Source organism: Oncorhynchus nerka, linkage group LG10 (assembly GCF_034236695.1).
Source record: "Oncorhynchus nerka isolate Pitt River linkage group LG10, Oner_Uvic_2.0, whole genome shotgun sequence".
Classification (NCBI taxonomy): Eukaryota; Metazoa; Chordata; class Actinopteri; order Salmoniformes; family Salmonidae; genus Oncorhynchus; species Oncorhynchus nerka.
Genome location: NC_088405.1, coordinates 77,648,761 through 77,665,648, shown reverse-complemented (window position 1 = coordinate 77,665,648; position 16,888 = coordinate 77,648,761). Strand labels below are relative to the sequence as shown.

Here is a 16,888-nt window from a genome sequence, read left to right as displayed (position 1 = left end):
AAATAAAACACTATAAAGAGTTTATATAATGTGTCATTACATACCTATTTGAAGGTTTGTGTCGAATTTGAATCAGGTTTTTAGGGCGGTGCTAAAGTGATCTTCAGAAGTAAACATTGTCTATTGAGAGTCATGATCGCTTGCAGTGACGACGCAAAAAATGACTAGGTATCCCCCCTTACCCCCGTCACTGTCCATTTTTTGTTTTTAAACAAAGAGAGAAGTGCTACACCTGGTGGAGAGAGATTGTAAGACAGAAATAGTTGCTTTACGCGTGCTGTACGTTACGGCATGACTACTTTTCTCCAATACTATAGAGCCATTACCATGTCGATCAACGCTTGAATAGAAACGTAGTTCACACCCCAGATTTTGAAGTCAACACAGTCGCTACAGTCCCATTATTTTTCTTTGCAGCCTCATTTGAATGTCGCAGTTGCGCACATTTGTACGGAATGGGGTGAGTTTACGTTAGCTAGCCATCCCATAATGTAAGTTGTTGGGTATAGCTAAAAGTGAAATTAATGAACTTGTGAAGATAAAATAAATACATACTTTTGAGACCTGGGATCTTTAGGCATGTGCATGATCTTTTTTTGCTTGCTTATTACCTAGCTATATCTGGTTGAATCACTGAGTTTCGAATAATAGCCAAAAATCATGTTTGGTTAAACTATAGTTCTTATAACTAGGGAAAAGAAATAACAATATTCCCCAACATCCATATGTATTTGGACAGTGACATTATTCAAAACATGCTGTAATTTCTAAATGGTTCATTTGAAACACATTCTTATAGCTGACAGTCTGCACTTTAACCCCATTGTCATTTTATCTTTGAAAAGCCAATGTGCTGGACTACAGAGCCAAAACAAAAATGTTGTCATTGCCCAAATACTTACAGATTGCATCTTGTGCTGGTTTAAGTTACTTTGTATAAAACCAAACTGGTCAGGCTATATACATTTTGCCCAGATTGATACAATAATTTTGTCCACAGAGGAAACATCCATTAAAGATGACATACTACAATATGCTCACCTCTGCAACAACAAACAAACGAACCAAGGAACTATCAAACAGCTCAACTTGCAAGCAAGCAAAGATGTCTGAAATGATGGAAGTGGCAGGAGCCAGGTGCATCTCACAGGCAACCGTTGACAAGCTTGCCATTCTCTGTGGTCGAACAACTAGCTTTTAAAGAGTTGGTAACCACTCTGCATCCTCAATGCAAAGTTATCTCCAGACCTACTGTTCGTTCAAGAATACATGAAGCTGCCAATCACATGAAGAAGACGGTTATGGCACACCTTGGCAGGGTAAATTATGTTGCCACCACCACTGATTGTTGGACAGCTCATCAAAGGAGTTATATCGGGGTCACATGTCACTGGATAGATGAAGAAACTCTGGTGAGACGTTCTGCTGCACTCACTTGCAAGAGATTGAGAGGTTCCCACACATTTGATGTGTTTGCAGGTGCCCTCGATGACATCCATTGTGCATAAAGGATCAGGGAGAAAGTGGTAAGAACCACAACAAAGTGGATCAAACTTTATCAAAGCATTCAATGTTTTCAGTGAGCAGAGCCAGGCAGTCGAGTCAGCAGACCAAGACTCAGATGCTGAAGAGCCAGCAGAGCAGGTTGAATACCAAGACTCCTATTCCATCCTGGAAAATGACAGTGGCCTAGACTATCAACTCCCTCAGCATCAACAGTGTGCATGTCACCTGCTGAACCTCATTTCAACAACAGATTCTGCGTTGGCAGAAACAAATAGTGAAAGCTACAAAAGGTTGTCCGGGTGGTCTTTTGCCATATGCCAAGCCATGTGGAATAAAACGGTCCGGTCAACCTTAGCTGCTGAAGTTGTAGAGAATGAGTGCAAACTGCAGATGATCCATCCAAATCAAACACGTTGGAACTCAACTTACCTGGCTGTGGAGAGGATCACACGTATAATACAAGAGAAGGGGAAGGATGCCATAAGAAATATGTGTGAAGAATTAAGTGAAAATGTGAGTAGCAATTCTTTGAATCAACGTAATGTTTTCCTATTACAGTAATATGTATTGTCCATGACATGTTAGTATTCTAAGAGGTATTACATTTACCTTACCTTGTCTTTCAGGCTGAGCCCGGCAGAAATGTCCTTCTTGAATGAGTACTGCAAAGTGATGAAGCCTTGAACGTTCTAGTCAAATGCGCTTTGGAGAAATGATGGAGGAGCCACAGCTTATTGCTGCTGCAATCCTTCTGCGAAAGTTCAAGACTTCTTGCACTGACAAAACTGATGTCATCACTGCCGGTATGATTTATTTTAACCTCATTGTCCATATGATGATATATGTTGGTCTTTGAGTCTTTTCTTAAATTGTTTTCTGTTATGTTTTTCTTTTTTTCATTATTCAAGTTGCATTACAGGTGTTGTACAATCATCTTTGCATATAACTATGTCTGGGTACAGCCAGACATGGACTCACCTCATTAGAGAATTTGTTAGGTCTGAATGTATTTGAACAACTCAAATCAATCTCAGTATCTGAGAGTAACAACTGTGTTAGAGCTATTGCAATGCTAATAATATGACTGTGTTGCCAGCCACATACAACAGAGTTTGCTGAAACACTGAAAATGTGAATGTTGTGTTGTTTCCAATGTACAGGTTTGGTGTACCTGAAGAATCATCTTGACACAAACACACAGGACGAGACTGAGCATCTAAGGCAGCATTCATTGATAAAGAGGGTTTCTTCTCATCACTGACAACCAAACGGTCAGAAGGTACAGGGCAGCTGGATGGGTATCTTGCTGGTCCATCGGACAAAATAGATTTACTTCATTTGTTTTCCGTACATAAAAAAGTTGTCCCTCAAACTCAACACAGGCCTGCCTGCATCTGCCGCCTGTGGGCGTATTTTTAGCTGTGCTGGACTACTCTTCACTGCAAAGCGAGCCAGGATAGACTCAATTAACTTAGGAAATCAGCTCCTACTGAAACTGAATGGCAAATTCAGAGAGAAGTGAATCATTTAAGGGTTCGATAGGTAGTTCCACAAAAAAATATTCCTTTTGAACATTCCTTTGAACATTTGTATATGTGAAGTTGAAGATTTAATATTAAAATCAGCTGTGCTGGATCTTATCTTGTTGGTTATTTTCTGGTGTTGTATGGAACATTTAGCCTGTCAAGCATTACATGTAAACAATATTACATATACAGTAGTATTACATATACTGTTGCCACACCCTTTCCCATGAACTTCCATTCTTGTAAAAGGAGAATAAAAATAACCATCGAAATAGCAAATTATTTTAGAAGTAACTTAGTAACTTTTACTCTGAGTACTTTTTAAATGTGCTACTTTTTACTTCTACTTGAGTAGTTTTTTATACCGGTACTTTTACTTCTACTTGATTACAATTTAATTTAAGTAACAGTACTTCTACTTGAGTAGGATTTTACAGTACTCTTTCCACCCCTGCCCATTGGTAGGATAGTGTTAATCGTATATCGTCGAGTTTGTTTTCCAATGATTGCACGTTGGCCAATAAGTGGTGGTTTACCTACTCTTCGGCAAATTCTTACAAGGCACCCCGCCCTCCTCCCCCTTTTTCTCCGTCTTTTCTTCACGCTCATGATGGGGGTTTGGGCCTGGTCTTGACAAGGCAGTATATTCTTTGCGTTGTACTCATTAAAGAAAAATCTTTGTCCAGGTCGAGGTTAGTAATCACTATTCTGATGTCCAGAAGCTCTTTTCGGTCATAAGAGATGGTAGCAGCAACATTGTGTACAAAATGAGTTTCAAACAATGTGAAAAAACAAACAAAATAACACAGTTGGTTAGGAGCCCGTAAAACGGCAGCCATCTCCTCCCGCGTCATTATTGCTTCCAGTATACAATTGAACGCCCAATCCTGTGTGGCTCAATTGGTAGCACATGAAGCTTGCATCATCAGGATTTTGAGTTTGATTCCCACTGGGGTCACCCATACAAAAAATGTATTCACACATACTGTCACTTTGGATAAGTGCTAAAATGGCAAATAATTGAACTAATGTCAGGTGACAATAACAGTAACTACTATGGTTAAATGGACCTATTTTGTTAATGTATTTTAATACCTATGTCCTGTTTCAGATGAAACAGGTGGGGTTGTGTCTGTAATGTGCCCCTGAATATATTAACTATGCCATGTCTTTTTGGTTGTGTTGAACAGCATGTGAATACATAAAGCACGTGGTAACACTTTCTCCAATGCCAATTGAACTACAGTGAAAAAAATATCTGGTTTCACTGAGTAACAATTCATATAAAGAAATCAGAAAGTCAGTCAATTGAAATAAATTCATTAGGCCCTAATCTAGGGATTTCACATGACTGGGAATACAGATATGCTGGTCACAGACACCATTTGCCTCATGCAGCACGACATCTCCTTTGCATAGAGTTGATTAGGCTGTTGAAGATGCATATGAGCTTCCCTGAGAGTTTGTGCAGAAGTTTTTGTTTGTGCAAACCAACAGTTTCATCAGCTATCGGGTGGCTGGTCTCAGGTGATCATGGAGGTGAGGAAGCCGAATGGACGTACTGCTAATTCTCTAAAATGACGTTGGAGGGACCAATGTTTTTGATTAATATAGTTTACTTCAAGTGAATAAAAAATTGTTTCAGTAACTGATTTGAACCCTTTCAATGCTGTTTAGCAATTCACTTTATATATAATAATGTTTTATTTATTTTTTGCTTTGACAGTTTGGGGCACCTGACAGGCTGACTACACCGCTCGTGTCACAAAATACATTTAGGAAGCTATGTTATTCAATTATTGCACCCACACTGCTGCACGCTCCAACGAGCGTCTGCGTTGCCAAGGGCTAAAATAGAAGTTCGAAGTTCTATATCCAGTTCTATTTCTGACGCAGATTGCGCTGCAAATCCTGCATCTCCCATCTCCTCATTGGTTTATAGAAGCAGGTACCCACGTGCCGTCTCCTCATTGGTTATACTCACGTGGGTGACGGAAAGACGAACAAGGTCAGTGGCGGTAATGCACCTAATTTATGAATGTTGCCAAATGCAATATAAAGTCAAGAGAAGAAAAATCCTGGAAGGAAGAGAGATGACTAGAAACGATTCGGTTGACCGTTTTATGTATGGATTAATTGGCGGAGTAGAGGACCTTGTGCATTTAAGGCTAAATAACAACTCAATGTTTATATCCCAGCACAAATTAACTAGCAACAGCAAGCTAGCTAAATACGACAAATTAGCTAGAAAGTGCAAGCTAACTAGCTAAATTGCCATAAATATTTAATGCTTTTCGACCTGTCCCCAAATTAATATAATTGGTTCAGAGTTTGTTTTGATATCTTAACCTGCGTGTCGTGATCGCATTTGGTGTGGGGGGACAAAATAAATGTATGCATGATGGTGCATGCGCACAGCCGGTTTGGGTTCCGTGTAAGTACTCTCCCAGACTGAGTATAATGAATTGCCTCTAAACTCAATTTTCATTACAAATACAATATGCCAGGAGAAACAAATTGCAATACTGATTTCTCATTTAAATCAGTTAATTTTTTCCTCAAAATTGTGTGCAGCGAGACATTGATATATTATCAGCAATCCATTAAATATGTTTTTAATAAGACACCTAATCCAAGGGGCACAAGAACACTGGCATGGATGCTTGACTTCTGCTAAAGGAAGTGATTTAATGTCACTCTTGTTTTTTATTAGCCCTGCATATACCCCAGACAATGTGTAGAAAACAAAATGAATCATTGGGATTGTCATTTTTTGGGGTGAAAGGTACTTAAATGCAAGATTAATTTAAATGCAGGCCTTCTCCATTTCCAATACACAGAAACATGGTGGAATTACACAGAGAGACTAGGTATATAAACTGTCAAATCAATGACAGATAATGAAATAGCGGGGAAAAGGTTCAAAAAAACATATTGGACCACACCTTTAATGAAGACTCACGTATATTCTGCTATCCAGGATAACATTCCCAATAGTCGTATACAAAGTCCTCAGAATCACTATATTCTCTAACTTTTGTTCTTTCACAATTGTGCACTCTCCTCAAACAATAGCATGGTATTCTTTCCCTGTAATGTCTACTGTAAATTGGACAATGCAGTTAGATTAACAATAATTTAAGCTGTCTGCCCATATCAGATATGTCTATGTCCTGGGAAATGTTCATGTTACTTATAACCTCATGCTAATCACATTAGCTTACGTTAGCTTAACCGTCCCGCGGGGATGGGGGACACACCGATCCCATAGAGATTAAAGGCCTAATGCAGTTTTATCTCAGTATTTAATATTTCTGGGTAACAATTAAGTACCTTACTGTAATAATTTTCCATAAAAATTTCTCAAGCAAGGATTTGGCTAGGACTGTCTGGGAGTGGTCTATGGGGAGGGAAAAACTGAAAACTAGCTGTTTTGGCAGAGAGGTTTGGAACTCTTTGTTTTTTGTCTATTAACTAATTTACCGCCTGGTGATGTCAGGCAAGCTGAAACAAAGGACACCCATGTAAAACTTGCTGAATAGAAGGTCCTGTGTAGATTTTATTTTCCCACCAGCAACTATTAGGAAATAACAATGATCAAATTTTTTTCACGCTTTTACAGTTTTAGATTTATCAGCTGTTGAACAATATGATACAAAACACAGGTAAAAATAATAATTTTGACTGCACTGGGCATCAACATAAAACATTAAGTTCAATTATTGAAGTAAATTTTACTTTTCTAGACCAGTTTAGGAGCTCTGCCATCATCTTTAGGAGCTCTGCCAACTGCTCTACTTTTTAAAACTAGACATTATTTTAATCCCTCATATCCTTCCTACTTCTAATATATTATTGCTATTTCAGACATTCTATCCAGAATGGGCACACCGTCAATGATTTGTGCGGTGAGTAATTTCTAATGGCTCATTGTGCACGTAAATAATTTAGCTGTGTGAGAAGGCAAAGTATCTAATTAACCTAACATGATGAAATTGCCTCTTACTGTCCTACATATCATTAAGAGCTCATTTGTATATTTCTAATTAAGTGTGAGCAAGTTTACTAACTATACTAACACCTACGGATCCAGCATCAGTCAAGCTACGGACCTTTACTATTATTACTATATATCTCAGTTATTCCTAGACCGCTGCCTCTGGATAGAGAAGTGTACTGCACTGTATACTGGGAAAGTGCCACTGCATGAGTTGTTGGGCAGGAACGATCTGGCTACAGGCTGAGGTAGTGTTTTAATTGGTTAACTGCCATGCAGTATGTTATGCATACATCAATGCTCTTCCACGTTTACACAGAGGGGAAAACATGTTTTTTTATTCCATTTGCTGTCAGCCAAAACATGTTTCTCCCTCTCGACAGTAGATTATTAACATAAACATTACCTAAATATGCATCTTTCCCTCAGAAGTCATCACGCCGACCACATTATTTGTTGAATGATTTTATGTTATTGATGACCCTGTGTGGTTCTCTATGCTCTTAATAGCAGTCAGACCATCACAGACAGGATAGTGATTTTGTATGAGGCTTGCACTCTCTCATTAGACATCTGTCCATCTGCAACAACACTGCTGTTCCTGACTAGATAGAGATTATTCATTCATACCCTTAAATAGTCCAGGATCAAACGCATGCAAAAGGAGTCTGTACTGTTGATTGTCTGTGTCATTTGTGATGATTCTTTGCGGTATATGTGATTATGCTGTGCCCCCCAGTTGGGCCCCGCCGATGAATCAGTAGGCGTGTAAATTGCGGACGATGATGAGTTTGATTAGTATTATTGTAGCAACGATTAAAATGCAATATGGGAATACATAATTAGCATAAGCCATTTGATGAGTGGCCACGATATTACCACATTGTTTTATCAGCTGGGGCATAATTAACATTGCATAATGATGACTCGGCATAGTGCCAGGAAAACTCTCGCAGCAAACAAGAATCCCCAAGAATGTGTGGGCGTGTCATGATAAACCAAAGTGTAAGATGATATGTGACAGGAGATTTTGAGTAGGAGAGGAAGAAATTAAACAATTTGGGGAGTTTTAGGCCAAGTTATCCCACAATACCCGGCGGCGGGGCCCAGTCAATAGCTCCTGAATGATGTCAAGAATCTTGGGTAATAAACAGACTCCTTAGTGCCACCACAGCTTAATTATTAAAAATGTTGGAATCTCATTACTCCAAAAAGCTCCGGCAACACATGATTAATGACACCACTCTAATTATACATGCAGTGTTGGAAGGTGTTTGATAATCTCATCTACAGGAATATTTATCACATTTTATTGCCAGTGGTGTTCAGATAATTCCTTTACCCACCACCCCCCAACCTCCTCCATGCACTCATCCAACATCTTTAAATATACTGTATGGAAATAGAGAAATAGAACAATGCAGCAGCGCTAACAGGCGGGAAAAGATTCCGTCACAGTGAAAAGAGAGGGTAAATATTAGGTGAGAAGGGATGTTAGGAGTTTATAGCCATCTACGACAAGTCATTAACTGTCGCCGAGTGGAGGGCTGAAGAGCAGGCTCGTAAATGTACCCAAATATATGTGACATCAAAACGAGGTCATCCTTGGAGGGCACGTTGAGCGCCATTTTAAAAATTAATAAAGGGGACAGTGTGTGTCCACACAAACTCACACACTACCGGTGTGCTCTTAGGTAAAGCACTATGTTGACATTGCAGGCAACCCACGGTGCATTCGGAAATTATTCAGACTTCTTCCTTTTTTTACACATTTTGTTACATTACAGCGTTATACTAAAATGGATTTAAATTCCCCCCCCCTCATCAATCTACAGTACACACAATACCCCATAATGACAAAGCAAAACAGGTTTTTAGAAATTTGTGCAAAATAAACAACAAATATTACATTTACATAAGTTTTCAGACCCTTTGCTATGAGACTCGAAATTGAGTTCAAGTGCATCCTGTTTCTATTGATCATCCTTGAGATGTTTCGACAACTTGATTGGAGTCCACCTGTGGTAAATTCAATTGACTGGACATGATTTGGAAAGGCACACACCTGTCTAATTTAAATTTTTATTTCACCTTTATTTAACCAGATAGGCTAGTTGAGAACAAGTTCTCATTTGCAACTGCGACCTGGCCAAGATAAAGCAAAACAGTTCGAAACATACAACAACACAGAGTTACACATGGAATAAACAAACATACAGTCAATAATACGGTAGAAAAAGTCTATATACCGTGTGTGCAAATGAGGTAGGATAAGGGAGGTACGGCAATAAATAGGCCATGGTGGCAAAGTAATTACAATATAGCAACTAAACACTGGAATGGTAGATGTGCAGAATATGAATGTACAAGTAGAGATACTGGGGTGCAAAGGAGCAAGATAAATAAATAAATACAGTATGGGGATGAGGTAGTTGGATGGGCTGTTTACAGATGGGCTATGTGCAGGTGCAGTGATCTGTGAGCTGCTCTGATAGCTGGTGCTTAAAGCTAGTGAGGGAGATATGAGTCTCCTGCTTCAGTGATTTTTGTAGTTCGTTCCAGTCATTGGCAGCAGAGAACTGTAAGGTAAGGCGGCCAAAGGAAGAATTGGCTTTGGGGGTGACCAGTGAGATAAACCTGCTGGAGCGCGTGCTACGGGTGGGTGCTGCTATGGTGACCAGTGAGATGAGATAAGGCGGGGCTTTACCTAGCAGAGACTTTTAGATGACGTGGAGCCAGTTGGTTTGGCGACGAGTATGAAGCGAGGGCCAGTGGTGGGTAGTAAATGGGGCTTTTGTGACAAAATGGATGGCACTGTGGTAGTCTGCATCTAATTTGTTGAGTAGAGTGTTGGAGGCTATTATGTAAATGACATCACCGAAGTCGAGGATCGGTATGATGGTCAGTTTTATGAGGGAATGTTTGGCAGCATGAGTGAAGGATACTTTGTTGCGAAATAGGAAGCCGTTTTTAAGATTTAATTTTGGATTGGAGATGCTTCATGTGAGTCTGAAAGGAGAGTTTACAGTCTAACCAGACACCTAGGTATTTGTAGTTGTCCACATATTCTAAGTCCGAACCGTCCAGAGTAGTGATGCTGGACGAATGGGCAGGTGCGGGCAGCGATCGGTTGAAGAGCATGCATTTAGTTTTACTTGCATTTAAGAGCAGTTGGAGGCCACGGAAGGAGAGTTGTATGGCATTAAAGCTCGTCTGGAGGTTAGTTAACACAGTCCAAAGATAGGGCCAGAGGTATACAGAATGGTGTCGTCTGCATAGAGGTGGATCAGAGAATCACCAGCAGCAAGAGTGACATCATTGATGTATACAGAGACGAGAGTCGGCCCGAGAATTGAACCCTGTGGAACCCCCATAGAGCCTGCCAGAGGTCTGGACAACAGGCCCTCCGATTTGACACACTGAACTAGTCTATGTAAGGTCGCACAGTTGACCTTGTATGTCAATGCAAAAACCAAGCCATGAGGTCAAAGGAATTGTCTGTAGAGCCCTGAGACAGGATTGTGTCGAGGCACAGATCTGGGGAAGGTCCCCAAGAACACAGTGGCCGCCATCATTCTTAAATGGAAGAAGTTTGGATCCACTAAGACTCTTCCTAGAGCTGGCTGCCCGGCCAAACTGAGCAATCGAAAGGCGTAGGTCAGGGATGTGACCAAGAACCTGATGGTCACTCTGACAGAGCTTCAGAGTTCCTCTGCGTAGATGGGAGAACCTTCCAGAAGGACAACCATCTCTGCAGCACTCCACTAATCAGGCCTTTATGGTAGAGTGGCCAGATGGAAGCCACTCCTCAGTAAAAGGCACATGACAGCCCGCTTGGAGTTTGCCGAAAGGCACCTAAATGACTCTCAGACCATGAGAAACAAGATTCTCTGGTCTGATGAAACCAAGATTGAACTCTTTGACCTGAATGCCAAGTTTGGAGGACGTAACGGGTCTGAATACTTCCCGAATGCGCTGTATAAGGAGATTTAAAAGCTATTGCTTGTCAATTGCTGTCACTGCTTCTTTTAAATAAAATGACACATGATTGACACATGAAGTGTTGTTTTAACACTGCATTCTCTTTCTGTCCTTGTAAACAAAAACTCAAAGCTGTGCTTAGATTTGCTTCTAATCTATGTTTGATTCTTCAGATCTGCAACCTTAAAATGTTACCTTTCTGTTTCTCTGACTTAAATGTGTCTGGAATATTCTAAGTGCTTATTATACGTTTTTATACGTGCATAATGGAGATTGATAAGCGAGGTTTCCTCAGAGTTGATGCTAAAGCATACACACTCGGTTGTGTGTTTGTGAAGTCGTGCACAGATGGAGAGTTGGACTGCTTTGCATCCATCAACGTCAATAGATTCTGTCTACTCTCTTCCCGTTATCAATCACACAGCTCCAGGAAAAATATTACTGGCGCCGCTGAGGGGGAATGAGATTGAGAAAGAAATCCATGGAACATTTAAAGGTTGCTGTGCTAGTTAATGTATAATGTGGAGTCTTGAGTTTTGTTAATGTAACGGTTTTCTAATGGTGAAGGAGAGTCGGACCAAAATGCAGCGTGTATATTACGATCCATGTTTTAATAAACAAACGTAACACGAATCTAAATACAATATCTACAAAAAAACAATAAACGTAATGAAAACCGAAACAGCCTAAACTGGTGCAAACGAACACAGAATCAGGACACTAAGGACAACTAAGGACAATCACCCACAATACAACCAAAGAATATGGCTGCCTAAATATGGTTCCCAATCAGCGACAACGATAACCACCTGCCTCTGATTGAGAACCACTCCAGACAGCCATAGACTTTCCTAGAACACCCTACTAAGCTACAATCCCACTAACATACACACCAAAACCCCCAGACAAAACACACCACAATACAAAAACTCCATGCCACACCCTGGCCTGACCCAATACATGAAGAAAAACACAAAATACTTAGACCAGGGCGTGACAGTTTAGTTGTAGTCCAGTGTTGATTACTGATTACTGGTAGTACGGTGGCCCTAAGAGGCAAAGTATCTTTGGACTGAGGGGCTAATTTTCTACAAGGAGGGAAATTAGGGAGGTACATCCCAATATTATCTCCTTTCTCCTGAAGTGTGCACTTGTTCATTACTTCCCACAAACCTATAAACATCGGATTGGTTAGGCATGGGCTTGTAGGGGTTTCCACCATATTTCTATACAAGTAATTGCCTTTCAAATCATTGAAGGGAAGTGAACAACTGCAGACTTTGGGAGGAATGAGAGATAATAGCCTAGGTCTCTGGCCAGGAAAATGTTTGTCTGGAAGAGTTTATGGATGCTCATGGCATATGCCTTAAGTGTTTGACTTCTCAGTATTTTTAGCTCATTATTGTGTCCTCAACCTCCAATTCCCACCTCTACCAATTTAGAAATGCCCTGGAAGACTCCATTATTCTTGACATTTTTTACAGTAAAGTCAGATATTGATCTATAACTCTAGAAAATAACCTCTTGGTCTGTTTTATTTTCATATTGACTTATTGACAGCTTGCTTAACCTACTGAAATGGCTTTCCAGGAAAGTGTGTACATTACTTTAAAAAATTGTATAACGGTTTTGGGAAATTGCATTGATTCATGTTCATACTGTAAGTAAAATTTTTAAGTTGAAATTTTCCTTTGTGTAATACTGTGTCTTTTCAACATAATACACTGCTCAAAAAAATAACTCCAAGTCAATCACACTTCTGTGAAATCAAACTGTCCACTTAGGATGCAACACTGATTGACAATAAATTCCACATGCTGTTGTGCAAATGGAATAGACAACAGGTGGAAATTATAGGCAATTAGCAAAGACACCCCCAATAAAGGAGTGGTTCTGCAGGTGGTGACCACAGACCACTTCTCAGTTCCTATGCGTCCTGGCTGATGTTTTGGTCACTTTTGAATGCTGGCGGTGCTTTCACTCTAGTGGTAGCATGAGACGGAGTCTACAACCCACACAAGTGGCTCAGGTAGTACAGCTCATCCAGGATGGCACATCAATGCGAGCTGTGGCAAGAAGGTTTGCTGTGTCTGTCAGTGTAGTGTCCAGAGCATGGAGGCGCTACCAGGAGACAGGCCAGTACACCAGAAAACATGGAGGAGGCCGTAGGAGGGCAACAACCCAGCAGCAGGACCGCTACCTCCGCCTTTGTGCAAGGAGGAGCAGGAGAGCACTGCCAGAGCCCTGCAAAATGACCTCCAGCAGGCCACAAATGTGCATGTGTCTGCTCAAACGGTCAGAAACAGACTCCATGAGGGTGGTATGAGGGCCCGACGTCCACAGGTGGGGGTTGTGCTTACAGCCCAACACCGTGCAGGACGTTTGGCATTTGCCAGAGAACACCAAGATTGGCAAATTCGACACTGGCGCCCTGTGCTCTTCACAGATGAAAGCAGGTTCACACTGAGCACATGTGACAGACGTGACAGAGTCTGGAGACGCCGTGGAGAACGTTCTGCTGCCTGCAACATCCTCCAGCATGACCAGTTTGGCGGTGGGTCAGTCATGGTGTGGGGTGGCATTTCTTTGGTGGCATTCCTCCATGTGCTCGCCAGAGGTAGCCTGACTGCCATTAGGTACTCACGGTACTCCATTCTGCTTGTTTGTTTTATCTGTCGGCCGAGTTGCCTAGTCAATGCCATCTTCACCTGCTGTTGTTATGCTAGCTGATTAGCTGTTGTCTCACCCACTGTTTTAGCTAGCTTTCCCAATTCAACACCTGTGTTTACTGTATGCCTCGCTGTATGTCTCTCGCAAATGTCAATATGCCTTGTATACTGTTGCTCAGGTTAGTTATCATTGTTTTAGTTCACAATGGAGCCCCTAGTCCCATTCCTCAGACCCCTGATACCTCCTTTGTCCCACCTCCCACATATGCGGTGACCTCACCCATTACAACCAGCATGTCCAGAGATAAAACCTCTCTCATCATCACCCAGTGCCTGGGCTTACCTCCGCCGTACCCGCACCCCACCATACCCCTGTCTGTGCATTATGTCCTGAATATATTCTACCATGCCCAGAAACCTGCTCCTCTTATTCCCTGTCCCCAACGCTCTAGGCGACCAGTTTTGATAGCCCTTAGCCGCACCCTCATACTACTCCTTCTCTGTTCCGCGGGTGATGTGGAGGTAAACCCAGGCCCTGCATGTCCCCAGGCACCCTCATTTGTTGACTTATGTGATCGAAAAAGCCTTGGTTTCATGCATGTCAACATTAGAAGCCTCCTCCCTAAGTTTGATTTACTCACTGCTTTAGCACACTCTGCTAACCCTGATGTCCTTGCCGTGTCTGAATCCTGGCTCAGGAAGGCCACCAAAAATTCAGAGATTTCCATACCCAACTATAACATCTTCCGTCAAGATAGAACTGCCAAAGGGGGAGGAGTCGCAGTCTACTGCAGAGATAGCCTGCAAAGTAATGTCATACTTTCCAGGTCCATACCCAAACAGTTCGAACTACTAATTCTGAAAATTACTCTCTCCAGAAATAAGTCTCTCACTGTTGCCGCCTGCTACCGACCCCCCCTCAGCTCCCAGCTGTGCCCTGGACACCATTTGTGAATTGATTGCCCCCCCATCTAGCTTCTGAGTTTGTTCTGTTAGGTGACCTAAACTGGGATATGCTTAACACCCCGGCAGTCCTACAATCTAAGCTAGATGCCCTCAATCTCACACAAATCATCAAGGAACCCACCAGGTACAACCCTAACTCTGTAAGCAAGGGCACCCTCAAAGACGTCATCCTGACCAACTGGCCCTCCAAATACACCTCCGCTGTCTTCAACCAGGATCTCAGCGACCACTGCCTCATTGCCTGTATCCGCTACGGTGCCGCAGTCAAACGACCACCCCTCATCACTGTCAAACGCTCCCTAAAACACTTCTGTGAGCAGGCCTTTCTAATCGACCTGGCCCAGGTATCCTGGAAGGACATTGACCTCATCCCGTCAGTTGAGGATGCCTGGTCATTCTTTAAGAGTAACTTCCTCACCATATTAGATAAGCATGCACCGTTCAAAAAATGCAGAACTAAGAACAGATACAGCCCTTGGTTCACTCCAGACCTGACTGCCCTCGACCAGCACAAAAACATCCTGTGGCGGACCGCAATAGCATCGAACAGTCCCCGCGATATGCAACTGTTCAGGGAAGTCAGGAACCAATACACGCAGTCAGTCAGGAAAGCTAAGGCCAGCTTCTTCAGGCAGAAGTTTGCATCCTGTAGCTCCAACTCCAAAAAGTTCTGGGACACTGTGAAGTCCATGGAGAACAAGAGCACCTCCTCCCAGCTGCCCACTGCACTGAGGCTAGGGAACACGGTCACCACCGACAAAGCCATGATTATCGAAAACTTCAACAAGCATTTCTCAACGGCTGGCCATGCCTTCCGCCTGGCTACTCCTACCTCGGCCAACAGCTCCGGCCCCTCCGCAGCTCCTCGCCCAAGCCTCTCCAGGTTCTCCTTTACCCAAATCCAGATAGCAGATGTACTGAAAGAGCTGCAAAACCTGGACCCGTACAAATCAGCTGGGCTTGACAATCTGGACCCTCTATTTCTGAAACTATCCGCCGCCATTGTCGCAACCCCTATTACCAGCCTGTTCAACCTCTCTTTCATATCGTCTGAGATCCCCAAGGATTGGAAAGCTGCCGCAGTCATCCCCCTCTTCAAAGGGGGAGACACCCTGGATCCAAACTGTTACAGACCTATATCCATCCTGCCCTTCCTATCTAAGGTCTTCGAAAGCCAAGTCAACAAACAGGTCACTGACCATCTCGAATCCCACCGTACCTTCTCCGCTATGCAATCTGATTTCCGAGCCGGTCACGGGTGCACCTCAGCCACACTCAAGGTACTAAACGACATCATAGCCGCCATCGATAAAAGACAGTACTGTGCAGCCGTCTTCATCGACCTTGCCAAAGCTTTCGACTCTGTCAATCACCATATTCTTATCGGCAGACTCAGTAGCCTCGGTTTTTCGGATGACTGCCTTGCCTGGTTCACCAATTACTTTGCAGACAGAGTTCAGTGTGTCAAATCGGAGGGCATGTTGTCCGGTCCTCTGGCAGTCTCTATGGGGGTGCCACAGGGTTCAATTCTCGGGCCGACTCTTTTCTCTGTGTATATCAATGATGTCGCTCTTGCTGCGGGCGATTCCCTGATCCACCTCTACGCAGACGACACCATTCTATACACTTTCGGCCCGTCGTTGGACACTGTGCTATCTAACCTCCAATCGAGCTTCAATGCCATACAACACTCCTTCCGTGGCCTCCAAATGCTCTTAAATGCTAGTAAAACCAAATGCATGCTTTTCAACCGATCGCTGCCTGCACCCGCTTGCCCGACTAGCATCACCACACTGGATGGTTCCGACCTTGAATATGTGGACACCTATTAGTACCTAGGTGTCTGGCTAGACTGCAAACTCTCCTTCCAGACCCATATCAAACATCTCCAATCGAAAATCAAATCAAGAGTCGGCTTTCTATTCCGCAACAAAGCCTCCTTCACTCACGCTGCCAAGCTTACCCTAGTAAAACTGACTATCCTACCGATCCTCGACTTCGGCGATGTCATCTACAAAATCGCTTCCAACACTCTTCTCAGCAAACTGGATGCAGTTTATCACAGTGCCTTCCGTTTTGTCACTAAAGCACCTTATACTACCCACCACTGCGACTTGTATGCTCTAGTCGGCTGGCCCTCGCTACATATTCGTCGCCAGATCCACTGGCTCCAGGTCATCTACAAGGCCATGCTAGGCAAAGCTCCGCCTTATCTCAGCTCACTGGTCACGATGGCAACACCC

At 42.6% G+C, this 16,888-nt stretch overlaps 1 protein-coding gene and 1 long non-coding RNA gene across 2 annotated transcripts in view; both read left to right on the top strand.

The window, feature by feature from the left end:
* LOC115136021 (opioid-binding protein/cell adhesion molecule-like) overlaps positions 1-16,888 on the top strand; it is a 442,403-nt gene that overhangs the window by 190,347 nt on the left and 235,168 nt on the right. The window lies entirely within an intron of this gene.
* Positions 659-3,146, top strand: LOC115136023 (uncharacterized). Its single transcript, XR_003864560.2, has 3 exons — positions 659-2,019; positions 2,133-2,309; positions 2,667-3,146. It is a non-coding gene; the product is annotated as an uncharacterized LOC115136023 (long non-coding RNA).